The 13,349-nt window shown below is 41.1% G+C and overlaps 1 protein-coding gene and 1 non-coding gene across 4 annotated transcripts in view; both read right to left on the bottom strand.

Moving 5' to 3' along the window:
- The window catches only part of LOC131251624 (sodium/hydrogen exchanger 8-like), a 116,027-nt gene that overhangs the window by 81,403 nt on the left and 21,275 nt on the right, over nt 1–13,349 (bottom strand). The window lies entirely within an intron of this gene.
- Nucleotides 3,650–3,756, bottom strand: LOC131252409 (small nucleolar RNA R71). The gene has a single exon (XR_009174431.1). It is a non-coding gene; the product is annotated as a small nucleolar RNA R71 (small nucleolar RNA).

Here is a 13,349-nt window from a genome sequence, read left to right as displayed (position 1 = left end):
GCTTTAGCGAGTAGTTAACAGATGTTCTCACTAAATCTCTCAGTTGGGATGCTCTTCATTGTAATGCAAGCAAGTTCGGCATGATCAACATCTACGCTCCAACTTGAGGGGGAGTGTAGAGAGTTGGTAGGGTATTTTATATGTATGGGTTTTTGGGTGTGTGCATGTGCACAATGCTTTGTTCTCCTAAGGAATATGTATTTGTGCTATAACATGATAATAAAAGAGTGTTAGGATTTTGAGACCCAAGACATACAAGACACTTTCCCTTCAAAACTCTCTCTCTCTCTCTCTCTCTCTCTCTCTCTCTCTCTCTCGTCTCTCTTTTCCTATTGACTCCTAAGATCATCCAACCTCAACTAAATATTATAATCACGGCCCTACAATCTTAATTTAAAAGAAAATGACTAAAATATGTTGAGGGTCAAATATTGCATATCAGACCCATTTATTGTATGGATTCACAAGCATGACACCGTTTAATAGCCTAATTTAATTGTATTTGTGATGCAGGGCGTCTTCATGAGCTTGGACTGGGAAAGGACACTAAAAAGCATGGATTTACCGATCTGATGACACTAAAGCATGGGACGGACCTTAGGAGACCAAGATCGATAGATTTGCACGCCAGGGATCCAAGAAAATCGAGGAATTGAAGCTCAAGTGGCCCAGAAGACGTCCAAAATGCAAGATTACAGGGTTCCTACCATCTGATCAGTTCGAAACTCCATACGTGGCCTGAGGACCATAAATGAACCGTACACGTAAAATTTCATCCATTGGATCGCTGTGGAAGTGGTCCAACGGACATTTCAGCCCACAATTTACTGATCTGGGGCCCACCTGATCTCTGGATGCACCTCATCTTCGGTCTCGACGCCTTAAATCATGTGAAGAACCAGATGGACGGAGCTGATTTTCTAGAAGATTTCCCTAGTGGCCCCACTGATTATTATACTTCCGTGGAATCCGAAGCAGAGACGAAAAAATCGAAAACAGGGGCTCCGGTTGGATTCTTGTGGCCCACAAGGATCATCTAGATGGATGATCCGAGCTGTCCAGTGGGTCCAAGGAATGATTTCAACAAGAACCATGGTGTTCTTTTGCAACCATGCACAACAGCAAGATTGGAAGATGGGAGGAAAGGACGCCACGTTGATTGATATTGCGGCCCACCTAAGATTTGGATTCATTCCAGATTTTGGCTCATGGCCTAAATCGGTCCTACAGATACATTAAACGGCTCTGATTTTCGAAAGAAATACTATAATTGGGGCCCATCATCACCAGCGTCGAACCGGAACCGTCCCTGTTTCGCACGCCGCGTAGAGAAAGCTTCCGCAGCTGGCTTGTTTGCGGACTCCAGCTCTCCGCCGGTCCTGGCTGCGTAAGAAGTATCTCCGCGTCCTATTTCCGGTAGGACTCTCGGAGGACAGCTCTATAAGGAGCGTGTGATCGAGAGAGAGGGGGGATGCTTGGAGGCCAGGGAACGTGATCAGCGTGAAGAAGAAAAGAAGAATGGTGGGTTGCTGCTGCACGTTTTGGGCTTGAGAGTTTGGGTCGTCTGGCAGCGTGAGGAGAGAAAGGAAGGCTTGCCTGCTGCTGCACGTCTGAGAGAGAGTGACAGGCAGCGGAGGAGTTCTCGTTGAAGGAAGGCTGAACGTGGAAGTGGGTTATTTCTTTTTCCTGCTTATTCGGTTCTTTTCCTTTTTAGTTTTATTTTGTTGTTTTTGATAGCCAACCATGCGTGGCTAAACTTCTTAGCTAGGGCTAAGAGGTGAAGCCTGTAACGAGATGGGAGAGTTTATTCTATGCATTTAATTTAAAATTTCTGAACTTAATTTGATTTTTAAGTTGATAATTCAAGGAATATTTTCTCAGTATTTAATGGTCTGTTGTGACTGAAATTACAATGGATTTGCAATGGCTTTGAATATTTCTCTTTCTCTTTTAATGTTTATGACGTCAGGAGGCCCTGTTGTTCACCATCGTCTCCTGGGTATGGTAGGATGACAGTACCCTTCCTGATCTTCATACATTGTTGATTGGTTGGTAATTAGTTTAATCCTGTTGTTTACTTTGTCTTCTGGGCATGGTTAGATGATGGAATCCATTCTAATTCATATACCTTTCATCTCTTGAAACCTATATCAATGGCAGTTCAGTAAATTTCCATAATCTGTAATCCTGGCATACGATCTCCCTGATCTCTACAAGTGGATCCTCTGAATCCCTAGTTTCCTTTCTCTGAATTCCTTAAAGTTTTAGATAACTATTCCACAATTATTCTTCAATTTCTCTTTGGTTTAAATCACATCTCAGTCTAGTTCTAGTTCTACTTGGTTTCAGATAACGTACAGGTATCAGTCCCTGTGGATTCGACCTCGGTCTTACCGAGTTTATTACTACATCACAACCCTGCACTTGGGGTGTGAACAAGTTTTTGGCGCCGTTGCCGGGGACTGACGGTTACGATTTTCTGAAATTAATTGGTTTTAGGATTAGTTTAAGATTAGGATTTTACTAACCTTAGTTTTATTTATTTATTTATTTATTTCTATTTGAGTTCAAAACTAACTTGTTTCCTATTTTATAGGATCTGGACATAAGTTTCTCAATTGGTAATTCCTTCCTAATCTCTCTACTTTTTCATATTTTTAGAATTAGGGTTTAAATTTTAGAAATTTTCTAATTCTAACACTTTTAGAATCTAATTTATTTTCCTAATTTATTTTTAGAATATTTTTTTTAGGAACTAACCTTCTTATTTTGTAGGCCTTTAAGATAGAAATTTCTAATTTGGTAAGCTCTTTCCCTACTCCCTATCTTTCAGTTCTCTTTTAATAATCTACTCTCTAGTTTAGATCTTTCCTAATTTACTTTAGAAATTTCCACTTTCTTTTAAGAATTCCTTCTTTTAGAAATTAATTTACTGTTATTTTTCTTCTCTTTTTAGGAATCTAACTTATTTTTGTTTTATTTTGCAGGTTTTTAACTTAGGACTCCAATTTGGTAATTTCTTTCCAACTCTCTCTTTCTTTCTAGATTTTCTTTTCCTTTCTTAGGATTAGGTTTTTAATCGAGGGTTGCGAGTGTTTTCATGCCCAAGTGGGCCCGTAACAACACTCGACGTCTCTTGACTAAAGGAGGATTGGTTGAGGGTTGACTATCCATCGCAGGACTAGACACCACTCGAAATCCCTTGAGTTAATTGAAGTTATGGCTGAAGACCAACCTCCTCCACTTCCACCCAGGGTGGAGGATACCCAAGATGAGAATGAGGTGCAACAGGCACCCCGCCTCGTACTTTACGAGATTATCTACAACCGGCGGGAGTGAGTACGCCCTCATGCATGATTTTTCCTGAAAACACGGGACAAATGGACATCAAGCCAGGAGTTATCCAACTCCTTCCCAAATTCCATGGACTTGAATCGGAAAGTCCATATTTACATTTGAAAGAGTTCGATGAGATTATAGCTACATTATATTTTCCTAATGTATCTGAGGATACAATGAGGCTGAAACTCTTTCCTTTTTCCTTAAAAGAGAAAGCTAAGACGTGGTTACATTCATGCGTCCTAGATCCATTGGCACATGGAGCGACATGCAGAGCATAAAAAAATTCTTCCCACATCATAAAACGATTACCCTCAGAAAAGCGATTATGAACTTTGCCCAAAAGGAAGATGAAACATTCTTTCAATGTTGGGAAAGGTTCAAAGATTTGGTCAGTTCATGCCCACAACACGGATTTGAAACGTGGCGCATTACAAATTTTTTCTATGATGGACTGACATCTTCCATGCGCCAAATGGTCGAGACAATGTGTAATGGAGAGTTCATTAATAAAGATGTCGACGAGGTATGGGACTACCTCGATAGTTTGGCTGAAAAAACACAATCTTGGGACTATTACCCAAAGTCGAACACCACGTCTAGGCCGACTCAATTAAAGGAGAAAGGTGGATTATATCTCTTGAAAGAAGAGGATGATCTCAAGTGTAAGGTGACTACGCTCATAAGGAAAGTTGAGGCCATGGAAGGAAAGAAGGATAAGGTCAATGAAATTGTTTGCGGCATCTGTGATTGCAACATTCACACAACTGAAAACTGTCCTACAATACCAGCCTTTCGAGGAGTGTTGAATGAACAAGCCAATGCCGTAAATAACTATCAAAGACCTTTTACTGGACCTAACTCCAACACATACAATCCTGGCTGGAAAAATCATCCAAACTTTAGTTGGAGGAATGGACAAACGGCGACTCCTCCAGGTTTCTTCAATCAAAATCCAAATCAAGTAAAACCTCAAGAGGAACTGGTTCAAAATCCCATACAAGAGCTGGCTCAAGCAATGCGGGGAATTACAGATTTTATGCAAAAGATAGACTCTCGTATGACGGTTATAGAAAAGGGGATGCTTCCTGCACAACCTCTCCCCAATCCTAAACCGCAGTACGAGAATAATGATCCCAGCTCTTCAAATCAGATGGGACATGCTAAATCCATCACCACTCTTAGGAGTGGGAAGATCATTGATAAAACTCTTTCGGTTAGGCCCGAAAAGCCTCAAGAACCAAAAGAGGACAACAATGATGGATCCAGTGATGCCCCACAAAAAGTGGAACCGGAACCTCAAGAGAAGCCGATTGCTCCATTCCCCAACGGTTGGTTTCACCAAAACCTCTCTCTAACTCTCGGGATATCCTAGAGGTGTTGAAACAAGTGAAAGTCAACATTCCTCTACTTGATGTCGTTAAACAGATACCTTCATATGCCAAATTCCTAAAAGACTTATGCACGACCAAGCGGCGGAAAATTATTCAAAAGAAAATCTTCTTGACTGAGAAAGTGAGTGCCATCCTGAAGCAAGACGTGCCGCAGAAATTCAAGGATCCTGGTAGCCCAACCATATCATGTGTAATCGGGACCCATCGAATTGATCACGCACTTCTTGACTTAGGAGCGAGCGTCAATCTGATTTCCTACTCGGTATACAAACAGTTAGGTTTGGGTGAATTAAAACCCACCCTAACCACACTACAACTTCCGATCGCTCTGTTCGTGTACCAAGAGGGATAATTGAGGATGTGTTGGTCCAAGTTGATAGATTTTACTACCTTGTAGACTTTATCATCCTGGACACCGAACCCATCAATAACATGAGCACTCGATTCCCGTCATTCTTGGTCGCCCATTCCTTGCCACGTCAAATGCAATTATCAATTGCGGGAATGGTATCATGACTATGTCTTTTGGAAATTTGACATTGAGTCAAACATCTTTTTCAATAACGGCGGAAACCTGAGAGGATGATGACGATTTCCACGATATTAACATGATTGACTCTTTCGTGGAAGATACGACACCTCTAACCTTATCCTCTTATCCTCTAGAGACGTGCTGGCCCACTCCCATGATTTTGATGATGACATGATTAGGGAGACGTGCGCCTTGCATGATACCCGGTACTTGAAGATAACCGATGGAGGCCACAATTTGAAGAATTACCACAAACTGATGTAGTGCCTCTACCGTCTAACCTCAAGCCGCCGAAGCTTGACCTAAAACCTTTGCCCTCTGATTTGAAATATGCATATTTGGGTCAAGATGAGACATACCCGGTGGTGATCTCTGCCCACGGAGAAAGAACAGGAGAGTATGCTTATATCTACTCTCATTGAGCATAAAGGAGCCCGGATGGACGATAGCGGACATCAAGGAATCGATCCCTCGATTTGTACTCACCACATATACCTTGAGGATAATGCAAAAGCCGAGAACCACAACGTAGACTAAATCCCAACATGAAGGAAGTGGTTAAGGCCGAGGTTCTTAAACTATTGGATGTGGGTATTATATACCCTATATCTGATAGTCAATGGGTGAGTCCAACTCAAGTGGTCCCTAAGAAGTCCGGAATCACCATCGTAGCCAATACTAATAATGAACTCGTGCCAACTAGAGTCACTACTGGTTGGAGAATGTGCATTGACTACAGGAAGTTGAATACCGTCACGAGGAAAGACCACTTTCCTTTACCATTCATTGATCGGATCCTATAAAGGTTAGCTGGTCATTCCTAATACTGTTTCCTTGACGGGTATTCGGGCTACAACCAGATAGAGATAGCCCCTGAAGACCAGGAAAAGACCACATTTACATGTCCCTACGGCACCTTTGCCTATCGAAGGATGCCATTCGGACTATGTAATGCCCCTGCCACCTTTCAGCGATGTATGCTTAGTATCTTTTCTGATATGGTAGGGCAATATCTAGAGGTCTTCATGGACGATTTCTCTATTTACGGTCCATCTTTCAGCAAGTGCTTGGAAAGTCTTAAATGTGTGCTGAAAAGATGTGAAGAAAAGAACTTGGTACTTAATTGGGAGAAGTGCCAGTTCATGGTTCAGAAGGGAATTGTCCTTGGGCATATCATCTCGTCCAAAGGAATCGAGGTAGATAAGGCAAAAATCGATCTTATATCTAACCTACCTCCACCCAAGAACATCAGAGACGTGCGATCCTTCTTAGGACACGCAGGATTTTACAGGAGATTCATAAAGGACTTTAGTCTTCTCTCTCGTCCTTTATGTAATCTTCTTCAAAAGGATGCTCCGTACGAGTGGACTGAGCAGTGCCAGGAAGCTTTCACCAAGCTTAAAGGCACGTTAACCACTGCACCTATCATGCAGCCACCCGACTGGAGCCTTCCTTTTGAGCTTATGTGCGACGCTTCTGATTATGCTCTTGGGGCGGTCCTAGGCCAGAGAAAAGATAAGAAGCCCTACGTCATTCATTACGCGAGTAGGACTCTAAATCCTGCCCAGGTGAACTACTCGACTACGGAAAAGGAACTCTTAGCTGTAGTGTTCGCCTTGGACAAATTTAGGTCCTACTTGATTGGATCCAAGATCATTATCTATACAGATCATGCGGCACTGAAGTATCTTCTCTCTAAGAATGATTCTAAGCCCCGCTTGATACGATGGATCCTTCTACTCCAAGAATTTGATTTGGAAATTAAAGATAAAAAAGGAGTAGAGAATGTAGTGGCCGATCACCTTTCTCGCCTTAATACCTCTGATTCCCTTGAGGCGACCCATATCAATGATATGTTCCCTGATGAAACTGTTTCGAGTCTCCCATTCACCTTGGTTCGGATATTGCTAATTATCTTGTTACAGGTGCCATACCGACACATTGGACTACGAAGATAAGAAGAAATTCTTCACCGAGGTGCGCAACTTTTTGGATGATCCTTACTTATTTAAATATTGCCCAGGACCAAATTCTAAGGAGATGTGTACCAGACGATGAGCATCGAAGTGTCATCTCCTCTGTCACTCTCAGGCTGTGGTGGTCACTTTTCTGCTAAAAAGACCACGGCCAAGATTCTGCAGTGTGGCTTTTACTGGCCCACGATGTTTAGGGACACTCATGAGTTTTGCAAAGCTTGTGAGCGTTGTCAGAAATTGGGAGCATTGTCCCATCGAAATATGATGCTTTTGAATCCCATTCTTATCATTGAAGCATTTGATTGCTGGGGCATCGATTTCATGGGACCATTCCCCCAATCGTTTGGAAATCTGTATATTTTGCTCGCTAGTGGATTATGTCACTAAATGGGTCGAAGCGATTCCGTGTCGAAAGAATGACCATCGCACGGTCATTAAATTCCTAAAAGAAAACATTCTTTCTCGATTCGGAATGCCTCGAGCCATCATTAGTGATGGGGGCTCACACTTTTGTAATAGACCATTCGAGAGCTTAATGAAGAAATACGGTATCTCTCATAAGGTGAGCACCCCATACCATCCTCAGACAAGTGGACAAGCTGAGATTTCCAATAGGGAGATCAAACACATTTTGGAGAAAACGGTCAACCCAGATCGTAAGGATTGGTCAATCCGATTGACCGATGCCTTATGGGCATACCGTACTGCATTTAAAACTCCTATTGGAATGTCTCCCTTTAGACTTGTCTATGGGAAGGCTTGTCACTTGCCTGTGGAGCTGGAACATAGAGCGTACTGGGCGATCAAAAATCTTAATTTCAATCTGGACAACGCTGGCTCGCTACGCAAACTTCAATTGAATGAATTGGAGGAAATCCGGAATGATGCGTACGATAATTCGAGAATTTACAAGGACAGGATGAAAGCATTTCATGACCAACACATTTCGCGAAAATCATTCACGCCTGGTCAGAAGGTCCTTTTGTACAATTCTCGATTACATCTCTTCCCGGGTAAGCTTCGATCTCGTTGGACCGGCCCTTACATTGTTGTTACTGTTTTTCCTCATGGGGCCGTTGAGATAAGAGATCTCAACAATGGCAAGGAATTTAAAGTCAATGGCCATCGATTGAAACCATTTGTCGAGAAATTTGATTCAGAGGACATGTCCATGCCTCTGACTGATCCTGTTTACCAGGATTGATCTCCTAGTCTGATGGAGGTATAGGTAGGTTTCGTGTTTTCTTAGGTCTAGGGTAGTTGCTTTATTTGTCTGGCTGAAGACGGTAAACTTAGCGCTCCTGGGAGGTAACCCAGTTCTTCATTTCATGTCATTTTTTTCATTAGTCAGTTCAATGTTTGTGGGTAACATTACTGCAAACCCTCACGAGACTACAACTCGTCCACTAGGGGTAACCAAGGGGTTTAAAGGCTTGTTGCATGCGCTAAATGCAATCGAGAGCACCTGCGAAAGTGGTATAGGTAGGATTTTATTTTTGTTAGTTTTGTGTCACTTTCTCTCTCGTGCTGACCGGATTCCATGCTGCGATCTCTTGGAAAGTCTCTCACGATTCATCATCCAGGTACTATCTTCCCTTCACTTTTTCTTTACTTTTGTTGTCCTATGCGCATTCCATACTCATATCCTTTACATTGAGGACAATGTAGCTTTTAAGTTGGGGGTGGGAGATTAGGTAACCTAATCAGTGTTCTTTCATCTTGAGCAACAAGTGTGAAAAATTTTTAAATTTTTTCTGGACTTTTTGGTGAACTCAAAGTGATTTGACAACCATCTTTGATTTAGAATCACAGGATATGGAATGTTGGTGATTTACTGCTCTTGGATTCAGTTGCTCGTTAGATTCCACAGTTAAGTTTAATTATTAATCCATGATTAGAAGTTGTAAACATTGATTGAGTCATGATTTCACATGTCACATCTCGCTTACACATCAAGATTTCAGTTTAAAACTAAAGGGTTAATTTGGGGATCAATAAGCATAGAAGGAACCAACTTGAACAATTGCTCGTCAAGATCAATTAAAAGGAAGAGATACCGTTGAAAAAGGTTAGGCAAAGAATCTTCACTATAGGTTTGCTCCCTATAAGTGTGGACTTCATTCCCCTTCTTTGTTTTTAGAGTAAAAATAAAAATAAAAATAAAAAAAAACTGAAGGAATGAAAAGATGATCTTTGAGGCAAGCTTTGGTTATTATGAATTCTCTTGTTGATTACCAACGATATCCTGAAATAAAGAATTGAATATTAATGTTGAAAGTTGGGATTACACTTTACATCTGTGGAACTCAATGTTTAGGATTATTTCTAATTAAGGGACTAATACTTTGAATGAAGTTTACCGTGTGTTTGAGTCTAGGAGAGAGTAAGGCCCAACATTCATGAATTGTTGAATTCTGAATATCTAGATTGTTTTCCAAAATCACTCGAGTTCATAGAAATTCTCCTGTAATTCTCAACTTATTTTTCGCATACTTTGCTCGGGACTAGCAAAATGCTGGTTGGGGGTTGTGTTGAGGGTCAAATATTGCATATCAGACCCATTTATTGTATGGATTCACAAGCATGACACCGTTTAATAGCCTAATTTAATTGTATTTGTGATGCGGGCGTCTTCATGAGCTTGGATGGAAAGGACACTAAAAAGCATGGATTTACCGATCGATGACACTAAAGCATGGGACGGACCTTAGGAGACCAAGATCGATAGATTTGCACGCCGGATCCAAGAAAATCGAGGAATTGAAGCTCAAGTGGCCCAAGACGTCCAAAATGCAAGATTACAGGTTCCTACCATCCGATCGATTCAAACTCCATACGTGGCACGAGGACCATAAATGAACCGTACACGTAAAATTTCATCCATTGATCTCTGGAAGTGGTCCAACGGACATTTCAGCCCACAATTTACTGATCTGGGGCCACCTGATCTCTGGATGCACCTCATCTTCGGTCTCGACGCCTTAAATCATGTGAAGAACCAGATGGACGGAGCTGATTTTCTAGAAGATTTCCCTAGTGGCCCCACTGATTATTATACTTCCGTGGAATCCGAAGCAGAGACGAAAAAATCGAAAACAGGGGCTCCGGTTGGATTCTTGTGGCCCACAAGGATCATCTAGATGGATGATCCGAGCTGTCCAGTGGGTCCAAGGAATGATTTCAACAAGAACCATGGTGTTCTTTTGCAACCATGCACAACAGCAAGATTGGAAGATGGGAGGAAAGGACGCCACGTTGATTGATATTGCGGCCCACCTAAGATTTGGATTCATTCCAGATTTTCGCTCATGGCCTAAATCGGTCCTACAAATACATTAAACGGCTCTGATTTTTGAAAGAAATACTATAATTGGGGCCCATCATCACCAGCGTCGAACACGGAACCGGCCCTGTTTTCGCACGCCGCGTAGATGAAGTTCAGCTGGCTTGTTTGCGGACTCCAGCTCTCCGCCGGTCCTGGCTGCGTAAGAAGTATCTCCGCGTCCTATTTCCGGTAGGACTCTCGGAGGACAGCTCTATAAGGAGCGTGTGATCGAGAGAGAGGGGGGTATGCTTGGAGGCCAGGGAACGGGATCAGCGTGAAGAAGAAAAGAAGAATGGTGGGTTGCTGCTGCACGTTTTGGGCTTGAGAGTTTGGGTCGTCTGGCAGCGTGAGGAGAGAAAGGAAGGCTTGCCTGCTGCTGCACGTCTGAGAGAGAGTGACAGGCAGCGGAGGAGTTCTCGTTGAAGGAAGGCTGAACGTGGAAGTGGGTTATTTCTTTTTCCTGCTTATTCGGTTCTTTTCCTTTTTAGTTTTATTTTGTTGTTTTTGATAGCCAACCATGCGTGGCTAAACTTCTTAGCTAGGGCTAAGAGGTGAAGCCTGTAACGAGATGGGAGAGTTTATTCTATGCATTTAATTTAAAATTTTTGAACTTAATTTGATTTTTAAGTTGATAATTCAAGGAATATTTTCTCAGTATTTAATGGTCTGTTGTGAGTGAAATTACAATGGATTTGCAATGGCTTTGAATATTTCTCTTTCTCTTTTAATGTTTATGACGTCAGGAGGCCCTGTTGTTCACCATTGCTCCATGGGCATGATAGGATGACAGTACCCTTCCTGATCTTCATACATTGTTGATTGGTTGGTAATTAGTTTAATCCTGTTGTTTACTTTGTCTTCTGGGCATGGTTAGATGATGGAATCCATTCTAATTCATATACCTTTCATCTCTTGAAACCTATATCAATGGCAGTTCAGTAAATTTCCATAATTTGTGATACTGACATAAGATCTCCCTGATCTCTACAAGTGGATCCTCTGAATCCCTAGTTTCCTTTCTCTGAATTCCTTAAAGTTTTAGATAACTATTCCACAATTATTCTTCAATTTCTCTTTGGTTTAAATCACATCTTAGTCTAGTTCTAGTTCTACTTGGTTTCAGATAACGTACAGGTATCAGTCCCTGTGGATTCGACCTCGGTCTTACCGAGTTTATTACTACATCACAACCCTGCACTTGGGGAGTGAACAAAATACCCCTATTTAAGTGAGGTATAAGCAAAGCAAAAATAAAACAAAATTCGTCCAAAAATAAGATAAAATTCATAACTTTAAGTAAACACCACCAAAAGACCTTGATCCAAAAGTGTATCACAGCCACGGGTGCCACAATGCATAGTTGATGGTCCATTGATGGATTTATAGATTTAGCCCATAATGAAAGATTTTTAGGTCCCTTTCCATGCTCCAATCCGTCCAGAAACTCCTTAATGAGTATATCAGCCCAATTCATCAACGTTTGGTTGTCCACATCCTCATCAATATTGTAGCCTTTGATGGAATACCATTTTGGGTCAAGGTTTGATGATTCAAGTCACCTTGGTATCAATTACTTTTTCAGCAAGGTGTTAATAATATGTTTGCTTGCTCTTGATTATGTTGGTTCAGTAATCACTAGCTGACTAATGGAGCTCAACATCAGAAATTGGTTTTATAAATGCCACCCCATGACCCCACATTATTTTACAGATTTTATCTATCATAATTTAATGGTACTTGCGAATTTTAACTTCATAATTTGGTTACTATTGGTTTATGTTCTAAGACCCTCGTAGTTGAATTCTCATCACCATGATCATCTAAGCCTATAGTTTAATTCTTGTCATCATCTAAGCCTATAGTTTAATTCTCATCATCATCATCATCTAAGCCTTATCCCAACTAACTGGGGTCGGCTCCATAAAGTCTTAGGAATTTCATCCAAAGCTTGTATGTAATTCCTAAGACTTTATGGAGGATTAATTTATGCCTTATTTAGTCTATTACAAGCAATTAGTATACACTTGTCATATTGTGAGGGGAATTTTTGGGTTTTTTGCTTCTTCTTTTTTTACTTAATAAATGAAGGAAGATTGGAGGTGCGTGTGAGGCGTATTTTTGGGTTTTTTCCTTATCTTTTTCCTAATCTCTTTTCTATCTCCTTTAACTCTTACATAATTCTACAAAGACTATTCTTGTACCTTCATAACCGTTTGATGGCAGACCACTGATATTGTATATGTGTGTGCCCTAAAAAGCCCATGTATAACTGTTGATGAACCTTGTTTATTCATTATCACTTAGTTGAAAAGAACATGTGATGCAGGACCGATGCATGAACCAAATAACATGTGAGATCAAGTAGCAGAATTAAGATAATTAGCAAAAACAAAAAAAAAAAAAAAACACGAGTATCGCCATAATCATCCCGAATCCCATGAAAACCAAAAGAACATCATGCATGATCCTAGCCTAAATTACCAAACATCATCGCACAAGATCATTAAATAAAACGAAACTAGGATCTAATGGATGTAAGGACATTCACTTAGCATAGGATATAGTCTATTTTAAAGTAGAAAAGCTAACACAAACTAGGGTAAAAATAAGGGTTCGAGTAATTTGGAAAAGTAGGAAAATTAGGAATTTTAGATTTACAGTTAGGGTTTTGGGAATGGAAGAGAGGGGTTTTGATATAAGGATGATGGAAAGCCAAAAGGGGCAAGGTATGGCCATACGGCCAATCCGAAGGATTCACACGTGTGGTCATACGGTCACACGTG

Source organism: Magnolia sinica, chromosome 7 (genome assembly GCF_029962835.1).
Source record: "Magnolia sinica isolate HGM2019 chromosome 7, MsV1, whole genome shotgun sequence".
Taxonomy (NCBI): domain Eukaryota; kingdom Viridiplantae; phylum Streptophyta; class Magnoliopsida; order Magnoliales; family Magnoliaceae; genus Magnolia; species Magnolia sinica.
The sequence above is the reverse complement of the archived record's forward strand: the minus strand, read 5'-3'. Positions and strand labels throughout refer to the sequence as shown.